The sequence below is a fragment of the Drosophila hydei genome, unplaced genomic scaffold (genome assembly GCF_003285905.1).
Source record: "Drosophila hydei strain 15085-1641.00,03,60 unplaced genomic scaffold, DhydRS2 tig00000063-arrow-pilon, whole genome shotgun sequence".
Classification (NCBI taxonomy): domain Eukaryota; kingdom Metazoa; phylum Arthropoda; class Insecta; order Diptera; family Drosophilidae; genus Drosophila; species Drosophila hydei.
In genome coordinates this window covers 4,919,262-4,941,391 of record NW_022045657.1, presented here as the reverse complement: position 1 = coordinate 4,941,391, position 22,130 = coordinate 4,919,262, and the positions used below count along the sequence as shown (strand labels likewise).

At 41.4% G+C, this 22,130-nt stretch overlaps 1 protein-coding gene across 1 annotated transcript in view; it reads right to left on the bottom strand.

The window, feature by feature from the left end:
- LOC111593371 (acetylcholine receptor subunit alpha-like 1) overlaps positions 1-13,396 on the bottom strand; it is a 73,016-nt gene extending 59,620 nt beyond the window's left edge. Inside the window, exons 1-2 of the mRNA XM_023306087.2 lie at positions 12,278-13,396; positions 7,208-7,938 (exon numbers count right to left, since the gene is read on the bottom strand). The gene's annotated coding sequence lies outside the window, so the exon portion shown is untranslated. The remainder of the gene's footprint in view (positions 1-7,207; positions 7,939-12,277) is intronic.
- Positions 13,397-22,130: the final 8,734 nt, after the last annotated feature.

The window sequence follows — 22,130 nt, the reverse complement described above, 5'->3', positions numbered from 1 at the left end:
CTGGCACTGGCTGCGTTTAAAAACTTACTTCCTTCCGGTTTGTTAGGCGGCGAAACGTTGCAGAAATACCCAGTCAAGCCGAGCCCAGCCCTAGCCAGGCCAGTAAACCTGCGCCAAGTGAAAGCAGCCGAGTGCAGTGATACAAATGCGATTTGCTGGCGGCGCATGGCGGATGGCGGATGGCGGAAGGCGGAAGAGGTGTGTATTATACACGCTGGCAAACACAAATACACACACACACACACACACTCATACCCAAAAACACACAGAAAGTGCCAACAGAGATTTAAGGTTTTACCCACTGACGCTTTTTCAAGTTGATGGCGCCACACACACACATACTCGCTCACACATACAGAGAAACGTTACACTCTATTTGGCAGGCGGCTACGAGGCACCACGCACGTTACCCAACTCAAAATGGCGTGGCGGAAATTATTGAACGCACTCACATGAAGAGGCAGAGAAAAGGACAGGCTGTGCTGGAGAGCCGGGTAAACCGGAGGAAAGTCACATTTACAAACATTAAAAATGCAAAAAGTCAACGACTGCGCAAGGAAAAAGCCACTGAAGCTCAGCATTGAGCATTATAATGCGTGGAATATATTCATACGATTACAATAAGAATCGAATATTGTGAGTCGCACAATTCGCTTGGAATTCAATGTTGTGTGTATGTGTGTGCGTGTGTATGCGCGCATGTAACTCATAACGGATGCTGGTGTTAAAAAAGGGCGTTCGGCTTTTGTCAGCTGCCCAGAGCCAGAGCCAGAAGCAGAACCAAAACCAGAACCAGAGCCGCGAAGTCAAAGATTACCAAAAAATCGATTGAAAAGAAAATTAAATTTCATTTATCCATATAAATAAGAGAGTTTTTATTTTACGACGAATTTTAACACACTATGGAAGACGAAAAGTATAGTTCAGAAGAAATACTAGCTTTTCCTATTGGAGCAAACTTTATGACTGTTGCCAAAAAAATATTAAATATTTTCAAAAGTAAATTTCTTGTTAAGTCTGCTTGAATGGCTCGTTCCATAAAGCCAATTGTTAATACATTATAAGAGATGTTAGCCAATAAATAAATATTTAATAAATAAAAATACGCAACTATAACTGGTTTATTTAATTAAGAAACTGCTTGGAAACGCTTTAGCTGAAGCGTCTTTAAATTGGCCAAGAAGGGTTTTGGGCACAGTGGAAAGTTGTTGAGCACATACATTTTGACAGTTTGGCTTCGCACGAAACTTGCTTGTATTCAGATGGGCTTGAAAAGTTAGTGGCAAAACTTTAAGGAGCAACCCTCAAGCGGCTGTGGACTGCTGCGGCCACACAGTCTGCCACCCCCAGAGCATGGACAACCCTTTGAGTCATTTAAATTAAACACACTTTAAACTGTATGGCCACACAGAAGTCAAGTGAAATCATAGCAATTGGCAACGGACGACAAAATACAACGTAAAACTTTTATTTTGAAGACGAGCTGCTCGGGCGAGGTGTGTTGTCAAATATCATGCACAGTTGCTGGGCGAGGGCGAATGTCTAAGCTAAATCTGAAGGCCCAAAAATTGTGAATGACTGAAAAAAGGCAGGAGATATATTTTATACTCGTGTAACGAGGGTTGCCCGAGTCGCAGCCGGAGCCTGAGGAAATTAAAGTGGTTTTGGTTGAGGCAGATCCATGCGGGGCGGTGGCTGAAGATTGCCTTGGCTTTTGTATGAATGTCTGAATAACTCGTTGCTAGTGTGTGTGTGGGTGGGTGTACAATATCTCGGAAATTACTTTGCGCTACTGTTGGTGGTTGCTTCGGCAACTTTGACACCGCCATGCCTGGAAGCCCGCTCCTAATACTCGTATTGGAGCACTGGCTTTGAAGTTTTGGCTTCAGCCACAGTTGACACGCAATCCACTGGCAGGCAGTAAGCAGCAGGCAGTAAGCATCAAGCAGCTTAACAATTTGCACCTTTACAAGGTGGGTTGCTGCTGCTTCTGCTGTCAGCTTCCAGCATCCGTTTGCCGGCATTTGGCAAATTGACATTTTTACTTTTTACTTTTTCGTTTTTCGCTTTTTTTTTGTAATTTTTTTTCACATTTTTGGTTTTTGCACAATACTTTCGGCGTGCCGACGACTGCTGCAAGGCCGCGCCCTGCTGCCAAAGAAAAAAGGCAAATAATAACAAGAAGAAGAAAAAACACTCATAAAGCACCATGCGAATGTATAGGTGAATGTTGTACGGTCCCCTTTTGTCCAGTTCCAAAGGTGTTCCGGCCACTACATTTGCACTGCCTGCCAGCCCGCCGCCTGACTGCCTGCCTTTTTTGCGGCTCAAATCAGTGCGGGCCAGGCAACTGGGAATTTGAAAGCTATGCAAAGAGTGAGAAGCAGACGCATTGCTCACTCTTTTTTACTGGCTTCTTTTTCGTTATTTTTTTGTCTTCTTTCTTTCTGTTTTCTGGGGCATTTTCTTTTCCGTTAGTTTTGTCTTTCGTGCGTATGTCTATTACGCTGCTCTTTACGCCATTCATTCCAATCCCTGTTTCATTCTTTTTATTTTGTGGTATTGTTGTTGTTGTTTTTGGTCTTCGTCGTTGATGTCGTGCTTTTTATGCTGGCGCCATTTTGGCTACCTAAAAAGTGTTGAATGAAAGCGTCTTGAGCCTATTATAGACTTATGTACGCGCCCGTGTGTGTGTTGGTGTGTGTGTGTGTATTTTTCCTGGCATAAATAAGCCAGAACAAGTGCGTTCTAGCGTTATTGTGCAATTTTCGTGTCACTCTTTCACTCTTTTTCTCTCTCGTTCTCCATATATTTCGGCTTGCCTGCCGCTTAAGTACTTGCCCCGCCTTTGATTTGTTAAGCTTGACAAAAAAAAATGGTTGATGTTCATGGAGATTGAGAGATCCTGACACACTCAAATTATATACGAGACTCTGCTTTGCTTGACGTTGGCTAATTTGTGCAAGTAGAAGGCAAATCTTTTAAGTGATGAAAGGCAGTTCTTCTTAATAGAAGCAAATATATAGAGAATTTAAGTAATTGAAAAATGAACCAAATCAACTGAAGGTTGAGAATAAAGACTTATAATACTCTTCTTAATGCACTTACGTTAATTTAAATCAGTTGGGGAGTTGCAGGCAGACAAGCCAAGACAAGCTAGATAGACTTGGATGTTGTTGTTGAATATTAAATAAATAAGCAAACAGAGTGGCAAAAGCAACGAGGAAGCAATAGCTATGGCTTCGATGAAACGCCTTCTGCTGTATGTTAAATAAAAACTGTTTAAAAACTCAGATAAAAATATGACTTGATTCACTGTTATCTTGTTCGGATCAAAAGAGATTTTTTTATTAGCTTTAATAGAAAAAAATCATAAAAATACAACTATAACTATTTTCACACTGTTCAGAATATGAAACGCATTCAAACTGGCTGAACCTCTTCCTTATACACATAAAAACAATTTATGCCAAAATGTGTATATACATATATATATATATATATATATGTTTGTTCTCTGTATATGTATAGCATAGCATATATGAGAGCGGACCATGCTTTACATAGAACTAAGAAAAATATGCACATGAAACTTTTCATATGCCGTTTACCAGCAAACAAAAGCAACAACTCGCACACACACACAATGGGTAAAATGGCTAAAAGATGGCAGTAAGTGCGGAGTAAAAAAATTCTTAGCAACATTTTTGTGTCTTTGGGATGTGTATTTGCTTTTCTCTCTTTTGCTGTCATCTGCTATTGAAGCACTCGTATTTTTGCTGGCTGCATACTTTTGAGTATAATTTTACAACGTCATTCAAATTCAAACAACATCAATAAAAACTTCAAAGTCTTTGCTTTAGGCCAAGTCCTGGCTCTCTTTTCGACGCCTGCCAATATTTTCATATTACGTTGTATTACTTTTACGGATGAGAAGGAGAGGATGAGCAGTAGCTTCCATCAGGAAAACCCCAAAATGTAAACCAGCTCCGTTAGCTACTTGGCCAACAACAACAATAGCAAGAACAACGAGGACAGAAAATTGCATGAATGCAAAATGAATAACAAACATTGGCATATAGCAGCTAGCTAGCAAGACACTTATACTTATACATTTATAGAGGAGTGTATGGGAAATGGTGGAAAAAAGTGGAAAAAAATTGTATCGCTGAAACTTATAAAAAAAATGCGACGGCGGCCTCGAAACTTGCGCTTGATATGGCACGAAGCGGTCATATAGTGAGTATACAGCGAGTTTTTAGATTAACTGCCTTGCCGAAATGAGAAAAAACGACAAAATGGCGTAAAGGACATCAACGGAAGTGGAAGCCTGTCCTCGTCCTCGTCTGCGTCCGCGTCCTCGTCGGTTCGTCGTCGTTGTCAGCAAAAGAAAATTTGGCCAAAATGCGCAAAACAAGTAAACGGAATTTGACAAACAATTTCAATAAATTTCTGCAAATAAGTGAGCGAGATGGCATGAGACATTGCCTAAGCAAGTGTGAACGAGAGTGACGGAACGAGCGAAAGACAAAATGGCGGCCATCATGGAGTTCAAATCGAAATTAAGCAGAGACGCAGCCAAAGACAGCGACGGAAGCGAAGCAAGCAAGCGGAAGGGATAACAAGTTGAATGTTGCGTTGACAATATTTGTTGATGTTACTCTGTGTATTAGCACACGCACACACATTCACATATATACACACTCACACATCTTTGGAGCAAAGAGCAAATGTTATTTCATGTCTGAACCGAGTTCGGGCCAAGAGCCTTGCTGGCCCATCATAACGTAGTTCATTGATTCGCCTGTCAGCTGTCAGGACGTAAGCCGCTTCCTGGAACGCTTTGGGCTCTGCTCCTTACTCCTTGTTGACCAATATTCCACTTCTGTCGCTGCTGCTACTCGTCTTACTCGCCGAGGCACAGCTGCTTGGCCTGCTATGGCTCTCTGCAATGTCATGACATGTCAACATTTAACACTTGCTCTATTCGCCTGGCAAACCCATTCCGTTTTTTTGGAACTTTTTCTGTTTTCCCCATTTTTTGTTCGTTTGCGTTGGCGACAAAAATTTGTCACTTGAGCAAAATGTTATCGAAAGCACATTACAGAGAAATTCGCCAAAAATTGGACTGAACGCTTGACTGACTTAGGAATTACGCGCATATGAGGGACAGCACGATTTTTGTGGATGGTAAAAAAGTGGAATATAGTCAGAATTAATATTTAACTGAGGAGCAGTTTAGAGACTGAAAGAGATTATGCAAATAAATAAATTGTATATTTCAAACAAATTGTGATGAAGTAAGCAACTAGAAAAGATAGGTTTATGTAATAAAATAATCTAAGATACCTATGCGCACAGACATTTTGCAATGACATATTAAATATAAAGAAAATAATGAATTTAGAAATTCCTTTTTTTATTTAGATTGTCGACATTTAAAGCTAACCTGAATATCAATATTCAATCAATAGATTGCCATTCATTTCTAGCCTGCATTTATTAAGTTGGCCCGAAGACTTGTGAACTGTTTTGATTTATTCTGATGAAGTGTTTCCTGCAATCAGCAGGAAACTGAAAGTAGCTCGCGGGTTTATGGCACTCCATTTGATTGGCAATAATATGCGCTCAGTTGTGCCGGCCTAGGCAATCGCTCTGCCCCGAGTCATTCAATGCGGAATGAAATATGACAGACTGAGCAAAGGGAAGGACACGTAGTTACATGGAACTCATGATACTTATTCATATGTAAACATGAGTCAAACAGAAGCTGACATAAAAACTTCAGCGTTTTACTGTGCTCCAAATAATTACGGGTCTGAAGAGCTTAAATCATATAAAACTTTATAACTGAAATGTTCCAGATGATTATGACGTTACGGCTTTACAATATGCACGGCCCTAACTACTTTTTCCACATCACAGCAACACAACAACAAAACCAGCCACAAACAACCTACAAGCAGGCATCTATTTTTATGTGGTAACGTAAAGGTTTTTTTATGGGCGCCTAACAGTATGCAATATGTATAAAGTAGACGCATACACACACCCACACACACACACACACACGCACACACACACACAGAAGTATATAAGCACAGTAGTGTCAAGGCGCTGAATGAGTAGGCACAGCTCTGGGCCGCATCCCCAGTGCTAAAATTAAACCAGACGAGGCTTTCGTCTAAGCAGCGAGCAGCACAGCAACACGTGCACCTCGCTGCTGTTGTTCTTGCCGTTGTTGCCGTTGTTGTTGTTGTTGCTGTTGTTGATGAGCGCGAAAATCACAATTTTCCCTGCAGTACAATTTGCCAGAGCTCTGCTCAACTCATATTGGTATAGCTGCTGTTGCTGTTGCTGTTGCTGTTGCCTTAGTTGCCGTTGCAGTTTCGCGAAATTTGCCAACAATGACAATGTTGCTGACAGGCATAGGCACCTCGCCTCACCTCGCCTCGCCGCGCCTCGTTGCTGCTGCTGCGGTTTGTTTGCAACAACAGCAACGTCGCTGTTATCCTTTTATGCATTTTAATTTGCACACACTTACAGTAAGATACACACACCAACACACACACACACACAGTCACATAGGCTCAGGCACGTGCGCTGATGCCTGCGACTGCGGCTGCACCCGTGGGTGTATTTCGCGACCGCATCATGTGTGTGATTGTGTGAGTATCTCTTGTATATGACGATCATAAAAGCAGCACATTAGAAATTATATGACTGTCAGTGGCACAAGCACACAACACACACACACACACACACACACACACTCACACACAAAAAGTGTCTCACTGTGCTGTGTTTATGTGTGTCTGCTGGGGAATTCATTAGCACAGCTCAAATGTGCTCCTGTTGAAAGTTTGCCCCACACTAGAGTCGCACAGTGGCAGCTTTAAAGTGCCTGACAGGCCCGCATCGAAGGAGGCCTGCGAACAGTCTATGCCCCATGCGTATGCTTATCATATATTCAAATGTGATGTGTATGTGCTTCATTAACATTTTGAGTGCATTAACCTGACAATCTGATTTTGAGATTGTCAGTTGAAGTAGTCAGATTTAAGAATTTTTGGAGAATTGAAGCTGCACTGCGGGACCACAAGATTAAATTAGATTTTAGCTTGCAGTGTAGCAATCTCAAAATCTGAAGACTTCCAAATCTATTTCATATTTAAAATTGACTTTTAAAACAATTTGATCTACTCACCGTTGCTGCACAGAACGTTGCATTGCCTAGAAGTGACAGGCCGTGGTAGTGGCGCCTTCGTCGCTGCTGGTCGACGGGCTGCAGCTGTGTGAAGACAGCTGCCCCTGTGGATGTTGATGGTATCGCTATGCCGTCGTCGTCGCTGCTGTCGTCTCTCGGTTGAGTTGCCAGCAACGGGCGGCATGAGCCAACGGCAACTCCAGCTCCAACGCTCAGACCGAGGCGTGCGCCCACGCCGAATCCCGATGTTAGGATGCGCCGTCGTCGTCTGCGATGGCGATGGTGTGGATGATGGTGGCGCTGGCGTTGATTGTGACGACGGCAGCGTTGCTGTTGCGCTGCGGCGTCTATTTTAATGGCAGCAATGGTGCCGCTTTAGAGCAGCACGCAGCCTTCTCACGGGTTAGGTAGGTTAACTAGTTGTCGTAGCTATAGCTTCTGCTACGACCCCAATTGTTACGTATGCTGTCTCGCTTCAATTACTGCCACATATCATTGTTCTTGTTGTGGTTGGTGTTATTGCTGCTTTCTGTTGCTATCGTATCTAGTGCCTGATTAATGACAATTCCATGATCATGTTTCTCTAAATTCCTGGCGCTCGGAGCTAAGTTCTAGCTGTGCAGTGTGATTAGAGTCTGTTGTTAGTATTTTTGTTTATATTTTGTTGCTGGCAGCACTTTGTTGTCGAAGGTTTAAACAATTCCTGTTTGCAGTCTTGAGCGTTGGCATGGCTGCAAAATACATTCAAAATAATTATGCGATTTAATAATATCCGCAAAAAATAAACAAATTTTACAATCACTTCGCGAACAGCAGCTTGCCAAAACGTAAGCCTTGCTTTTTACCCAATGCCCCAGCACAAAGCAAATTAACTGAAAATCCTTTTTCGCCACTTTTTTTCTCAGCCATTTTTTGGCAGCTGTCCTATCTGGCCAAATATTTGGCTGCCAGCGCCTGGCTAAGGCAGTGCTGTGTTTGACTGTCATATCTGGCGGCATTAATATGAAAGTGTATAACATGCATACATACTCATGCACACATACATACACACACATTTAGTTACATATGTATGTTTTCGCATGTGCATATTTGCGCTTGTTCAGCGCGCCCGCTTGAGCGCATTGACAGTGGAACAATTTATTTTGCAATCCGCTCGCATTCGGAAGCAAATTTTCTGTAAATTATAGATTTTTCCCCAATGCATCTGCTGCTGGCAATTTATCGCATTCAAGTTTTTGGCTGACAATGATAATTCATGTTTGTGTGCGTGTCTGTGCATGTCTGCATTGACCTGGCCAGGCCGACTATGGGACACGCCCATTTGACAAATTGCCAAAAGAAAAACAAAAACTTAAACAGTATTTTAAATTCGGTTTAATACGGAAAATCGTGCAACCAAATGCCTTTGCATTGGCAATGCAACTATGAAATATATAGCCAATGTATGTTATATACATATAATTTTATATATTGTTACGTAAGCCACTCGATACAGTATATATTCGCCTGATGACTACGTAAAATGTGCAGCTCTTCAAGTAAATATTATAACTTAAGTCCTAGGAATCGTTGTTAATATTATGTGACTTCGGCTTTACTGTTTTTAGATTATGAACTTTATAGTCCTAGACAGTCAGTCAGTTCAGGTTCCTTTAACGCCTCTATGTTTATCTGTCTTGATCTGAACTCTTTTGCAGTATTTTAAATTGAAGAAGTTGTAAGAATCACATTCGGGTAATTAATTAATTGTAAATAATATTTTGGCTGTATTTGAAACATTTGCAAATCTGCACTAATAAATATTTAGATTACTAATTTATTTTCCACAATTTATTTACAATCAGCAGACTTTCCTCTATAAGCCATAAAAAATATAATTACAAATAACAGAAGACAAAAAAAAATAGAAAGCTAAATAATCTAGCATTCAGCTGCTATCAAAAGCGTATAAAGAACAAATGCAGTGCACACTATGGACTAGGGCCTACAATTATAGAGCTGCAAATTGCACAGCGGAGTAGAAATAACGGTGGCAGCAGCTAAATATGAAACACGAAAATGTGCAGCTGCGAATTTGAAATGTGAAAAAGCAAACCAAATGCGAAATGCAAATGACAAAGCCAGAAAATGGAATGGAAATGAAAATGGAAAATGCAAAATAAAAATGGGAGCCGCTTGGAAATGTTTTGAAATATAAACAAAAAGAACAACTCTAATGAGTGCACTGGCATAAAAATAATTATGAATTAAGGCCCAAGTTGCTTGGCCATATTTTTTTCACTTTTCACCAGTTCGCCTGCTTATTTTCTTTTTGGACCCAACTATAACTCATAATTCAAATGCATGTAGGAAGTGGATACTGCAGAGCAGTTGCCAACGAACCCGGCGAGATCTGTGCCGGCTTTAGTTTAGTTGGTTCCATTGTCTTCAGTAATGCGACGTCATCGTCAGACGTCGTTGTCCTGGTCCTGGTCGACGTCCTCATACTCGTCGTCGTCGACTGGCGCCCGTTGTCTGTCTGCATTTTCATTTGTGGCGCATAAAAAGGCAGCAGCAGCCCAACTGAAGGCAGAAGAGCTGCCAGCAAATGTCCATCAACAACTACAGCAAATGCCATTTATATATGTATGCATGCATGTCTGTATGCATGCAACATAAAGGACAGCAACAAACCGAGAGACACACAGCCAAACAGACAGGCAGACGAACTGTGGCAGTGGCGAGGCTTTGCCTCACAATTGTTGGACAGTTGAAACAGTTGGACTGGTGCTGGTATTGTGAGACTGACTGCTTTTTAGGCAACATCGTCGCGACTGCGGGTCAGCTAAGTGCAACGGCAGCAACAATGCGGCAGCCCAAGCACTTCGAGGCTTCAACAAATGGTGCACAATGCACTGGAAGACAGACGTTAAGCTGCCTTAAGAATGCATTCAGCTTGCTCTTAAAGCAACCTTTTAAGCAGCAGTACTAACTGCGCCTATTAACTTCGCTTAAATATTATAAATCCGAAAAAAAGCAATCAATGATGTTTTCAATCTCTATCCATTGCGGTTGCAGCTGCAGAGCCAGACAGTTCAACTGGACTCCCGTCGCGCACTAAAGTATGCTATACTTTTTTATGAGCAGTAAGTGGAAACTATTCGATGGCAGCGGCAGTCGGTGAACTGAGACCGCAATCGAAGTGGATTTCGCAACAGACTTCACTGTAATAAATAACGGATGATAGTCACTTGACTTTCCAGAAATACACTCATTTTTCGGACTCTTAACTACAAATATACATCTATGAGTCTGTCATAAATTGATGAGGGAATGATTTTATTTAAAAACTAACTCAAGACTAACAAAGATGCTGATGCGATCTCAATTATTTGAGCATATAAAATACAAATATAAAATTATTTGAGCATATAAAATACAAATATAAAATATATTTAATAATTTTTATGTTCTAAAACTATTTTATATATGTTAAAAACCAAAAAAACCAAATAATATAATTTTCTTTTTTAAATAAAAAATATGTTGCAAGAGCATGACTAAGTATCAAATCTCAACCATGAACGTAATGCTAATAATATTATTATAGCTAATTATTAACACAAAACTTTAAGTTCAATAAGTTTTACGCACTTTAATGAAAATCGGCATAAATATATTATAAGCATAAGTGGCTTGTTTATAGCTGCTTGCTCCACTCTTTAAGAGCAGCAGCAGCAACAGCAACGGCTAGAGTAAGTGCAACTTTTGTGGACACAAAGTCTCAACTTGTTTAATTTTGTTTGCGCTGCACAAACGGTTCACTTAAGTGCTGTGATAGATCAGATGGAACATTGGCAGAATGCAACGCTCAGCGAGGAATAATATACATCAATGTCATATAATCACTTACAGCCAGGGCTGGGTCACAGGAAGTTGTGGGCGTGGCATTGGCTGTCCAATGCAAATAAACACTTGATATTCAATTTAGCAACGATTCAACGCATATTGGCGAATAGCTGTGAGGTGCGACGAGGTTGAACCAATAACAAAGGGCGCTCAGCTGAAGACCAAAAATCAACTTGAAAAACGAAAATATTTGTGGAGCAACAGCCGGAATCGACAACGTCGTTCAAGTTGGCGTCACCTAAAGTTCACACAGACGCACACACGTACATGTCTACAGGCAATGTGCGTATCTGTGTGCATGTTTATGGGTGCTTCTGACAGGACAAAGCCCAAGACAAAGGAAGCCTATACACAAAAACAAGACATCCTGGCAACTTAGCAAGTGGGAATTTACGTTAAAATCAACAACAAAAGCAAAAAACAAAACAAAACAAAAACAAAAACAGAACAGAAAACGAAGATAAAAAGCAGTGGCTGGAAATAGGGAATGAGCTGACTGAGTAAATGACTGACTGACTGACTAACTGAATGACTGATTGACAGGCAGGTCAGACATGGCGTATGAGTAATGCGTGGGGATTGCCAGTCGCAATGGTAAATGGGAATAAAATACAAATAAACGAGCAGCAGCAGGCAAAGCAGAGAGAACAAAGCCTCTAGGCATTCCGCAGCAAAAGTAAATCATATTAATTAGAGCACGAGAACGTCTGTAGAAATCATCACAAGCGGCAACGCAATCTGAATGGGAGTCAAGCCAGAGTCGATGGTAAAATATATAAGTGATACAGAAATTTAAATATTTATATTGATAGAAAATATACAGAGAGTCTATTTTATTATAAGCTATAAAAATGCTTAGAAAAATATAAATATATAATGATATTCAGAACAAGCCAGCTAAACTGTTAAGAAATCAAGCTGAATAGAGTTTATTCATGCTTCGCGTTTGATAATTTTATGTCGAACTCTTATTTATTATATAATTATAATTAAGCCATATTCTTTAGAAGATTTTCTTTGCGTTTTGCTGTGCGGAGCATTTCAGTGTCTCCCGCATTGAACGCTGAGACTTGACGCAACAGTTAAGCAAAATCATGAACAACACATACAAAGACAAATATCATAGGTGTGTGTGTGTGTGTGTGCATAGATATGTGCAGGTTGTGTTTCTGACACACTTACATTGCTGACATCAATTTGCGCACAAAAGTCAACGCGCCGCAAAGGTTAAAATAAGTGTAACAGCTGCCCAGCCAGACAGACAGACTGGGCGACTGAGAGAGTACCGGGCACGGGTCCAGGGACCAGATAACCAGCTACCGACCTGCGAGACCGGAAACGAAATGAAATTCGAGGCCTGCTGACAAGCAGCCAACACGGCAAAGAAAACACACGGCGTGGGTAATACAGAGAGAGGCTGAGAGGGCGAAACGGCGACAGAGATTCAAAGGCTGAGGCAGACGTGACGGCGACGGCGACGGCGACGGCAACGACAATGGCAACGACTACGACAAAAACTAGAATTGAACAACACTTGACGTATTAGTTTACTGAGATTTCAGAGGCGGTCGCATTGAGTTGCATTTGACAGCGATTCGTGCTGTGGCAAGGCGATGACTTTTCAATTAAACACACACTCACACGCGAGCGCGCACATGTTTTTAAATGCGGATGTGAACGCGGATGCGAATACGACTGCGAATATGGATTTCGATAGGGGTAGGCAGACACACAACGCTGATGCTGCTGCTGCTGTTGCTGTTGCTGTTGCTGTTGCTGTTGCTGTTGCTGCAGTGTAGATAGCGGCTGTTGTTGGCGTTGGTGGTGTGGGTGGTGCCGCTGCGGTAGCTGCTGTCGCTTATGTTGATATTGAAGCAGCACACGCCCTGCGTGAAACGTGGCACAGGCCGGTGCTAAGGTCTCTGACTGTGATGCCGTTCGCAATAGTGACGATGAGTCGGTATCGGTATCGGTCGCAGACTCGCTGTTCCGCAGCAGCAGTCGCAGCAGCGGCAACGTGTGACAATCAAATGTTTGTTTGCTCATTTGCGTGACATTAAGGAGACATTTTCGTTGCCGCTTATGAACACAACGGTTAACTTCGGTCTGGCCAGTGTCAAATTACTATGGATTGGCATTGATATACGACTTTTTTTATTTCATTTAATTTTTGGTATTTTACTGTATTTTTTTTTTTGTATTTTTTTTTTGTTTCTTTTGCTATTCTCTGGCTTTTCTTTGTTTGGTTACACGCGACGCGGCTCGGCTCGCTCGATGCGTACGTTTTCTTCAACCCGCGGGCTCTGAGGCAACTACTGTTGGCCGCTTCTGCATGGCAGAGTTTTCGCAGCTGGCGCTGATGCTGCCGCTGTTGAGTCGCATGGCTGCTGCTGCTGCTGCTACTGCTCGTGACGCTGCTACTGCCTCTGCCACTGCTGTCGTCGCTCTTGGATGCTGTGCGCATGTTGCGCGCCACAAAGCGACAAAGAGCGGCGTTCGCTCTCTTCTTGTTTTGGCACTGTGTTGTGCTTGAACAGCGCCTAGAAATTGCCTGGTCTCACTCTATGTTGCGTGCTGGGGCCCTTCTGCTTGGCTTCTTATCTGAGGTCGGCATCTTACGTTAACGCTTAAAAGCCGAGACACGCGCTCTTAACTGCGCTCAACAACTCTACACAAGCTTCTCAAATCAAGCGACAAAAGGGCGTTTTACATTCACCGGCGCGCTCTCTCTCTCGTTCTCTGTTCGCTGCTCTCTTACATTTATATCTGTTTTCACCAATATGTGTGTGTGTGCGTGCGTGTGTGTATGTGTGCATATGACCATTTTTCAGCTGCTGCCGCCCATGCTGCTGCTACTACCCGAAAATTGTTCTGGCTTTGACGACAACTCCAGGCGCCCGCACAAAAAGTGCCTAGCTAATAATTTACATACAGGGCGTGGATTTTCGCTACCTCCGGCGCAAATCCTCTCTCTCTCTCTTTCGCTCTGTGTCTCTCTCTTAATGGCCTCTCCCTCTTGCATTACTTCTCTTTAGCTATCTCTCTGTGTGTGCAACCGAATTCCCAACAGAGATAAAAGGGCCGGCCAGCGACAATGAATGCGTGAGCCGCAGCTCGACCCCGAACTCAAAACAAGAATTTTGGAGTCTCCTTTGCTCTTGTTGCTGTTGTTATTCTTCCTCATGTGGTCTCAGCGCCTCCCCTTGGAGCCGCCTGAGCGTAGCAGCAGGCGGGCGGGGAGGCGGGTGGTACAGCTACTGGCTACAATTGTTTGTTTATTTCTAAACATTGTTGTCCTTATTTTCGGCCATGCCTTTGTTATCCTTTCTGGCCGCATGTTACTTGGGGCCAAGCGAGCCTTGTTTCATTATGCGTATGAATGAATTTTATTTGTAACTCAGCTATATGTGCGTGCGAAATTGCGTCTGAGTATGTGTGTGTGGCTGTGTGTGTGTCTGTGTGTGTGTGTGCATATGGGTGCAAATGAATTTGATGTAAATTGCAATTTCATGCGTATTTTCTTTGCGTTTTCGTTGTCTGCCCCTCGGTGTTTACGCGTCCCGCTCTCACACTATTGCCGTCACGCTCGCTCTTTTTGTTTTCCGTTTTTTTGTACTCTTTTTTGTTTTCTGTCGCCGTGTCCTGGAGTCGTGTCCTACTGTGCGTGTAATTGATAATGATCTCGATTGTGGTTTTGTGCTGATGTCGTTGGTGTTTTTGTTTTCGGTGTCTTTGTTTTGCTTTTATTTAGGCGTGTGTATTGTATTCGTATGTGTGTGTGTGTGTGTGTGTGTGCCTGCGAGTATTAAAGGGGCTTTGACAAAAAGCGTAGCATACTTTACAGCCTGTTCAAGTTGCATGCTACGATGTATTATTTTTTCTTGGTAATTCAAGCAGCGTATCTTTAGGTAAATTTTGCTGACATTTATACATAAACAACATCTATATACATCTGTGCGTCTGCGTGTGCGGATGCGTGTGTGTGTGCGGGTGCGGGTGTGCGTGTGCGGGTGTGACGGTTCGTGACAATATTTACAATTGGACAAATGTCCTAAGCTAACTTTATTTTATTTGTGCAATGTACGCCTGATATGGGACTTATATAGTACATGGATATATTGGTGGCAAAAATAAATTTTATTTTCCAGCCAAGAGGCTTTAAAGCAAAAAACAAAACAATTGCTCAAAAGACGAAAAGGGTTGTTACATCTGCGCTCTGATTATGCGACGAAGGAGACCAACGTGCACTGAAAGCAAATGAATCAAATTAAAACGAAAAGCTCAAGATTGAAAGATCCCCTAAATCAATGTTACTTAGTAGTCCTGACAACAATGCAATTCACTTTTACATACTTGACTGAAATTTCTCTACTCTAAGCTACAGCTAATTCAAGCCAAGATGATGAAACTTTTAATAAATGAAAATGAATTTCCCTTATCAAAATGATGATTTCTGAAAAATAGAATTCTAATTTATTTTAAACAACTGACAAAAGATTTATACAAAAAAAATTACATTGGCTACTTAAAACTGAAGTTAAAAATCCGTTGGGTTATATTTGAAAGGAGTTATGTATTCAACTCGCTTGCATTAACTACTGGGTATTTAAGCAGATTATCTTTCAGTAAATCCCTATCAGTGCTAAGCTGTGAGCAGATTCATAGCTTGCTGGACTCTTTAGTTTTGATGTTCCATTCAATTCTTCTCTTTGTGTTTGCGCTGTATTAACTATATTTATTTTTAAGTTATTTCATTTTTACCCTAAATCACATTTAAGATTTTTTACAAAATTATTTTTTTAGTGTTCATGTTCTCTTTAACATGTTCTGATTGTATTACGCAGTAGTAATATCACTGACTATATTAGTTGGGGCAAGGGTGGTCGCTTGGTTGTCAACATATTTTAAATAAATAAAGTAATAAGCATATATGAATAAGTAAATTATTAAATAAGTATATAAATGATTAAACAAAAAAATAATTTAATAAAAATATAGGTAAAAAATAAAAAAATAAATAAATAAGCAAATAAAATTAAATTAAAATTAAATAAATTAAATTAAATTGTTTTCAATTTGATACAGATTAAAAAATGGGAAAAGCCTTTAAAACTATTATTTGTCTACTTAGAGAAGAGCAAAAGAATATTTCAATGTAAAATATTAAATTATGTATGTACAACAATATTCAATTATGAAATTTAGTTTTACTACGAACTGAAGGTGATCATTGAGCATATTTACCTGTTTAACGCTATTGTATTTGTTATCCCTTTTTGAAATTGCTACAATACTTAAATTTTAAGGAGTGTTTACTTCACTTCTTTCTTTTTTGTGCTTTCATGCTCTGTGTTATCGTCCATTGTAATTTACCTTTACGATTTTATGCTGGCAATGTCGTAGTTTAGAGTCATGTGCCCGACAGGAGCGATGGAAAGTGCCAACACACAAATGAAAGTTCGCACGCCCCCGGTACGCCCACAAATAGCAATTAGAAAACGCAACATTCTGGCTGAAACTTAAACTAACGTCTCCGAAATAGGATTTTGGCCTCGGGCCCCGAGCTACAAGCGCACAAACAGCTACGAGTATAACAATGTATAGATGTAAATGCTGTGACTGGGAATATCGCAATGGCAATGGCAAAAGCAGAAGCAACGGCAGCAGCAGCGGCAACGGCAACTAGCAGACATCATGGTCAATGAATTGCTTCTCATTTGGCGCTTAAAAATTATGGCCACATGTGGGCAGCAAATGGCAGCAGCGCTTGCCCATTGGCCACCGGCCACTCGCCGTCCTCATGGCCAACATGTTGACCGAATTTCGTTACACTCGCTGCAAGTTTATCGCGCGCAATGGGCCGCAGAACTGCAGGCGCCGCAGGGTTTTGCCTTCTTCCTTGGCAGTCCCTTTACATCTGCTCATGTGTGGGTGTCGACTATGCGAATGTGCTCTGCTGTGGCGAACGTGTGTTTGTGGATAGGTAATTTGTAAGCGACTCGCATCCTTCTTTACTGCGACGACGCATCAACAGAGAACACAACAAATAAACACACGAAGCTCAAGCACACACACACACACACACAAACAAAAACTACAACACCTTTGATTGGTGTAAATAAGTAAAGCGAATACCTCGGCGGTCGCCTAGCGGAGGGCAGCGGGGCGTCTGAGCAACATCACAGCGCTGGAACAGCCAAGCATATTTCATTGTTCACTTTAAATGTTAAGCAGCCTCGACCATTGTTGTTAGTCGTTGTTGTTGTTGTTGTTGCAAGGAATGCTTGCCCGCAGCTCCATGCAGCGACAACATTTCAGAGCTGGCAGCAATTTTCACGCTAAAAGCCTTTATGGAAAACATATAGCTAAATAACATATTATTTAGCATTTAACAACAAAAGTATGTATATTAAAATATAATAAAAAAATTAAAAATTTAATGACAAATATAGCACAATATAAAGCAACCTAATTGTGCTATGTTATTTGCTATGTAGTCATTAAGCAATTAGCTCGACTTAGAATATCAAAACAATTTTCAAATTGATTTAAGATAGTTTATTTTTAAATTACTTACCATTTATTTAAGATTTTAATACAATTAAAAGTAAATTTTTTAAATTGTAAATGTTTGAGATGACAAATTTCATTCACAGTTTATTTTATTATGCCCAAAAAAATATTGAATTAAGCTGCAAATTGAATTAAATATCAAAAACAAAGAACTTCATCCGGTTCATTCGGATATTTTATTTTATATATTACATATATGAAATTCATATTCGAATTTGGCTAAAAACTTCTAATTGATTAGTTGACATCACTTTCAGCTAGCACCTGCTGCCCACCGTTGGCCAAAATTGTATGGCAATGGCTTTCAATTCTTTTGTGTACTATTTTTGGTGTTGTTACAGCTGTTGTTGTTGTGTGGTGCGGTGCTTGAAATGCTGCACATGCCTGGGCGACCGCATGCCTGGGCTTAGAGGCCCGCCGCAAACATTTTCGGGGCTGCTTATGTGCACGCCCGCTCCGTAAATTTATTGCCAGTAAGCAGGCTACTGGCTGCTACGGGGGCTGACTTCCCAGCCCAAGCTCCTCGTAACAATGAAATATTTTTTGCATTAAGCAAAAATTTGTTGAAAATATTTGCAGGCGAGCTCCTTGACCAAAAAGCTTGGGCGCGGCAATTAAGCCGGCGCGGGGGCGGGCCGCAGCTCTTGCGCATTAAGCGCTTCATTAAATATTTAAGTTTGACCTGCTGCCGCGGCTGCTGCTGCTGTTGCTGATGCTGCTGCCTTGGACCACGTTGCGTATGCGTACTGCTTACAGCGGGGCTCGGCAACGAGCCGCATTACGAAAGTGTTTTTTGTCGAGAGACGCGCTCATGTACTTGATGTTGTTGTTGTTTACGATATTGCACAAAAGAAGTATGTTGGTCTTGCTGTTTCTGCTGCGGCTGCTGGTGCTGCTGCTGCTGCTACTGCTGCTGCTACTGCTGCTGCTTCTGTAGCTGCATCAGAAATAATGTTAAGTGTGGCCGCGAGCATGAAACTGACATGCTTTTCAGTTTTCCCTGCTTGCAGTTTGCTATTGCTTTGGCTTTGCTCGCTCTGCTTTCTGCTTTCTGCTTTTGGTGCTCAACGAACCACTCGCGTGACGCTCGCAGCTCTTTTGGGACTGGTTTGCTTTACATTGCTTACGAAAGGATTCGAATTGCTGTTGCTTAGGTTCTTTTAATACCGCCGCTGGATTGCCTAACTTCAAAAAGATGCTACTTCATTAAACAAAAGCTGTATTTGTAGTAGGAAGATTGCTTTCTATGCCATTAGCAAATTAAGTTTTTATATTAAACGAAATAATTTATATATAAATTTCTCGTTTTTATATGAATATAGAATTACAGATTTTTTCAATATCGTAACTTTAGCTTTTCTATTGAACTATTTTTGTTTTTTTTTTTTTTTTTTATCAATTTATCTGCTGCGTGATATGAGCAACATAATTCAAACATGATTCAGCATGTCTCAAAATATATGGCTTTCAAATTAGGTTAAAGGTTGTCTCCAAAAATATATAAATAAGAAAAACATTCAATTGATAAAAGTCATAAATAAATATCTTTTCTTATATATAAATTCCTCTCAATACAGCAATATTCAATACAAAAGATGTCCAAACATAAATGAAAGAAATAAGTAAAACACCTGAAGTAGCCGCCTTCGAAATACCTTTCAACAGATTCAAAATGTTCTGACGAACACATAAAGGCAGATTGAATACAAATTGAATAATAACTAAGATTATATATCCTTTACTTTATATAATTTATTTTATGAGGCATTTACAGAAACAAAATAAAATTGAGTATACAATTTTATAGTCTACAAATACATAAGTTAGAAACAAGCAGAAATGTGATCTGTGCTAGGGTACAATATAAAAAATAGCTTAGATTTATGACATACTCTTAGAATTGGGATAATCATTAATGATTAAGTGAATCGCTATCCCCATGTAGCTAGTATTTCTCGCATCCGCACCTTTTACGACTTATCTATGTGGAGCGACAGCGACCTTTGCATACGGTTTGCAGCCAGAGGAAAAGCTATCACTTCTTTTTCGCAATTTGCATATTAAAATGCCTCGACTCCGGATTCCTTATGTGTGATTGCCGCTGCCACATGGCTGTCAGGTTGTCTACATTTTACTTTACCAGCGTCTCGCCCCGCAGGCAGGAGTTGAGAAATGCTTCCACTAACCATAACCACTGGAAATTAAAAACAAAACGGCTAGAAAAACACAGTCACATTTACAAGTTTGCAGCGTCTTCGTCTCGATATGGCTTTAGTTGCTGGCTTGCTGGGTTGCTGCGTTGCTGGGTTGTTGAGTTGCTGGGTTACTGGGTTGCCCACCGTGGTGCGGTCTGACATGTCTCATATTTTTCAGAAGGCGGCTGGCAGGAATACCGCTCGGATTTCGACGCCAGGGTGAACACTTAACCGGTTTTAGGTTGCTACCTCCTACATTTGCTCATTTACCGCACTGAGTTTTTGGGTCACATCCTCTGGGAGCAATGCGTCAAAATCAGTGTCAACGCGCAGCGGCCGTCCTGGCGTCCCGTTTGCGTAACGCCACACTCTCTGGCCCACATCTTCCAACTCGGTCCAGCTCACTCTCTCACTATCTCTCTCCCTTTCGATCTCTCAGCTTCGTGTGCGTGTTAAAAAATTAATTTTTGCAACGATGCAAAGGGCACATTACGGCAGGGTAGAGAGCGGACGCCCTCTTAAAAGGCAGCAGTCAGCCGAGATTGCCATAGTTTCTCCCATTCTTTCCGACATAAACCATGAAGGCTGGTAATAAATTGTCGAAAAAGCCAGCAATGTCGTCGTTACCTTGAATCTCCTAGAGCTGCTGAACTTATCATAGACTCTGCCGCAGTCTTGCCAACTATATAATGTCTTCATGAATATGCTGCATGGCTGTGGGCGTTGCAGGCGGCTGGCGATGGGCGGCAAGCGGAAGGCGGCTTGAGCGGCCGCGTGAAAATGGCTGGCAAGTGCTTATCTTAAAATACTTAAGCCGCAGCCACATCATCGTCGACTGCATAGTGCAACGGCAATGCCATCAATAGTTGCCAGTTGCATCACATCGGTTTATTGGCAAAATGCTGACGACTTTTTGCATCAGCAACGCAAAAGCCTTTGCCATTAAGCGGCCCAGGTGATTAACGTTTGTATGGCCTGCAATTCGTGCAGATAAATTTAATAGGCAGCCATCAGGTGATGTCGCGCATTCGCTGCATACTTAACGATGCTGCATACTTCATAATCGTTCGCTGCGCTTCTTATTGCGCTTAAGTGCTGCGCGCCGGGCCCAACAAATACAACAATAATAACAACTACAACAAGCACAGCAGCGGCAGCAGCAGGAAAAACAAACGCAACTTTGGCTCCTCCTGCTGCTTGCTTTATGAACGTCGCCGACGTCGCCGTTGATGACTGGAATAATAATCATAATAATAACAAGGACATGGCAAAGAACAAAAGCACACCTGCCAGCACACACGGACTCAAACACTCACCCACACACTGTCACACTCACACACGCAGACACTTGTGCACTTGTGTTTGTTTTTCGTGACGTTCTGGAAACCGCGCCTCATGCCTCGCGCCTCTCGCCCGCTCAGCACTTGAAGTGTGTTTAAAGATAAAAATGCAGTTTATCCTCTTTTCAGCGCAACAAACTGAAAGAGGGTATGTCTCTCTGTGTGTGTAGGGCATGTCTCTCTGTATAAGAGCTGCTGCACGCTTTTGGGGCTTTGAGTGCTTTAGAAAGAATTTCGTTTTCTCTACTTGTGCGCCTTTCGCTTCTTACGTTTTAGTTTTTAGTTTCTGTGCCCAGGCACCGAGTTAGGCATCGCTAGCAGATACCAGATCTCTACCCACACCTATTACATCGAATGCTATCTGCGCGTACGACCCAAACTTGCGCTTGAATACTTTTCAATAGTTCTTCAATAGTTTGTCGTCAACACTCTTAATGCGAAGTGACTGGAAGTTTCTGAGGCCCCCATTGACGAGGCGTTGCCACTGGGCCTCTGGGCCTCTGGGACAGTGGCAATTTGTTAAGTTTTTAATTAAACTCGTATTCAACTACATGCCAGCTGAACAATTGCATCTGGTGAGTCGTCTTATATTCAAGACGGACTATAAAATATGTTACTCTTAAGCTGTGACTATGAGTCAATGCCAACTCAACAAGTTAAGTGAACAAGCTTCAATCGATTTATGATTAACAAACGTAAAGTAATTATTCACTAAAGTTAAATCTAAGTTTATTCATGCTTTCTTTGCGCTACTCTCTGTGTAATTTAGTTGAAACTCACATTAAAAAGAAAACATCTATCGGCTGAGTGAGCACTCGACGACAAGCAAGTGAATTCAAATTTTTCATACCTGCTGTCTGTTGAATGGAATTGTCTATGCGGGAATTAACTTCGCTTGTATTTGATGATCTCGAACTGAAGTTATAG